This window comes from Montipora capricornis, chromosome 2, assembly GCF_036669925.1.
Source record: "Montipora capricornis isolate CH-2021 chromosome 2, ASM3666992v2, whole genome shotgun sequence".
NCBI classification, from domain to species: domain Eukaryota; kingdom Metazoa; phylum Cnidaria; class Anthozoa; order Scleractinia; family Acroporidae; genus Montipora; species Montipora capricornis.
Genome location: NC_090884.1, coordinates 54,319,958 through 54,322,457, shown reverse-complemented (window position 1 = coordinate 54,322,457; position 2,500 = coordinate 54,319,958). Strand labels below are relative to the sequence as shown.

At 39.8% G+C, this 2,500-nt stretch overlaps 1 protein-coding gene and 1 long non-coding RNA gene across 2 annotated transcripts in view; one reads left to right on the top strand and one right to left on the bottom strand.

The window, feature by feature from the left end:
- Positions 1–2,500, bottom strand: part of LOC138038121 (F-box/LRR-repeat protein 6-like) — a 21,973-nt gene that overhangs the window by 15,218 nt on the left and 4,255 nt on the right. The window lies entirely within an intron of this gene.
- The window catches only part of LOC138027189 (uncharacterized), a 5,306-nt gene that overhangs the window by 545 nt on the left and 2,261 nt on the right, over positions 1–2,500 (top strand). The window contains exon 1 of the long non-coding RNA XR_011127419.1: positions 1–496. This exon is cut by the window's left edge and continues 545 nt beyond it. This is a non-coding gene — a long non-coding RNA (uncharacterized lncRNA). The remainder of the gene's footprint in view (positions 497–2,500) is intronic.

Here is a 2,500-nt window from a genome sequence, read left to right as displayed (position 1 = left end):
GTAATCACCAGCAAATCAAAATAATTAAACTCTAGCCAGTGTCTTATCTCTTCGAACTTTAGTCCTCCTATACTGTTGGCGTTTATATGACACATCTTAAAATCTTTCGCGTGATCCAGAGCCAACTTTTGATACCCCGGGAGGAGAATTGTCTCGTGTCTGGAGTCAGCAAAGGAAGCATTTGCAAAAGGAAGCTGCTGTAAAATTTCCAAACAAGGTGGGCATATCCAAGAAAAACTCTGCCTTGCATCAAACTCTTTGTACTGCTTAACCGATATCCCTCCACATTTGATATGACACCAGCGAGTACACTCAACTATCGCAGCTAACAGCGCGATGGTTCTTCGCGAGCGATCTCTTCAAACTGGACAACATTTTTTTTATTTGTAGGCCCGGGTGTCGGGATAATGTCACCACAGAGACGCAGCAAGTCGTAATTAAACGTCGCATAGCTATTAGAACAGTACAACACTCTGGACTTGGCAAGAAATCTAAGGTAAAAACAAACTGCAAGGATTGAATAGATTAAAGCGATGTTCGAGTTTGCCAAGTACGGAACTTGTGGAAGTTGTGAAAACCATTCTTGTAATTAATGTGGTTACGTAAAATTTAGCCCTCCTCTTACCAGCTAAGGAAGTTTCGAAATTAACAGTGTTAATAATGCGGTGACCTCCCCGGGAAGTGGGGGGGGGGGGGTACTGCCATATATGGGCTGTATAGGTATGTGCCGCTGTGAAGGGTATGGTTTTCAAGCAGTTTACTCTAGCATAGGGTATATAAATCAGAGCATTTGGGTCTAGAATAGGGTATCATTTTTCACGAAACTGACCAGTTGGTTGAAGATTTTATATAGACTAAGGAAACCAGGAATTGCTACTAAAAAATATAGAAGAGTGAAATCGGCAAGTTTAAATTTTCACGACTCAGCCTCAACAGCGTTGATAAATGACCATCATAAAACGCTACTGGATATTATTAACTGTCAAAAATCGGGATTCAGACGGAAATCGGTGGTATTAATACTGGTTCAAATTAAACAATTTATTGTCTTGATAATGCGTACGTACGTGCTTGGCATTACTGGACAAGTATTAATAAATCCTTTTTTAAGAAAGAAGTGATTGTGGTATAAGGTTTTGTTTTGGCTTTGCTTTAGACTGTACTAGTGAGCTCAGTTTCTGGAAAACAGCTACTCTAGGATAGGAGTGATTTGGAGAGTTTTACTCTAGTATAGGGTAGCAAAATCCAGCTGAAACTAGCTCTGGTATAGGATAAGGGTTCCAGGGTCCCAGCGGCACACCCTCACCCAGAAATTCCTAAAGTATCCCCCCTGGGTGACCTCCGGTTCCCTCTAGGTAGCTAACACGAAGACCGTAAACGGTTAAAGCTAATTAAAAAATTGACACCTGTGGATGATGAGTGTAACAAGAACAGCTGAAAGAAAACGAAATTTCGGCATTTCCACTGAAACGCGGCTGCTGTGAGTTCTGTACTGATGATTTCATCATGTTGTCAACATGCAAGATTTAGGTTAACTATCTTATTCATAACATTTTCAGAAGACTGAATCCAGCATTTTCACTGACTTTTAATTTTATGTTGCTATTGAGCTTTCACTCAGAACATGGGCTTGAGTTTCTAAATTGGCGAACCACGTGCATTAAAAGTTTTACACTGAAACTCCATCACAGCTCCCAGCGCTTTGGTTGCTCCATTGCATGTTATAAATCCAGATTTTTATCGAACTCGGTAAGAATTGAGGCTATTTGAAGCCTCAATACAGTTATTATTATTTTTGCAGACTATTTAACTTTAAAGAAGAAACTAGTGAGTTTTACTCAACAGCGTGTTTTGTTATCTTTTAACTGAATTTATTACCAAAGCTTAAAAAAGTAAAAGACCTCAAGACGGGACAGGACATTTCAAAATTATTCAACCTTTGAACGGGCGAGCCAAACGGTGACCGCTGGAACGACGTTTGGGTGACCTCTCGTATGGTCTACACTCAAAACCCCACTTAAAAGAATTAACTGAAACGCTGCAGTTCCATACACCTTATTCCAAAATGGCCACCATTTTAAAATTCTTTTGTTTGCTTGCAAATTAGCCCTTGTGACCTTGTTCGAGGTTAAATATTCTTTTGAATTTTAAGTTTAAGAACGAAGCAACAGGGGCTAATTTGCAAGCAAACAAAAGAATACCATGATATCGGCCATTTTGGAATAAAGTGTGTAACACCCAACTCAGCGCCTTCTGTTTTTGCGTAACACGTACCACAGGCAACCCAATTTACGCTCATGGAGCGTCTAGTTATTTTTGAGTGAGGGTTTTCCTTTTGCCGTAAGGTTTTTCCTTTTGTCGTGAGTCTTTTTCCTTTTGCCGTAAGGTTTTTCCTTTTGCCATGAGTCTTTTTCTTTTTGCCGCCAGTCGTTTTATTTTACCTTAGGGAATTTTCTTTGGAGTATTTTTGTTTTTGTCGCGGGGATTTTTCTTTTGACGT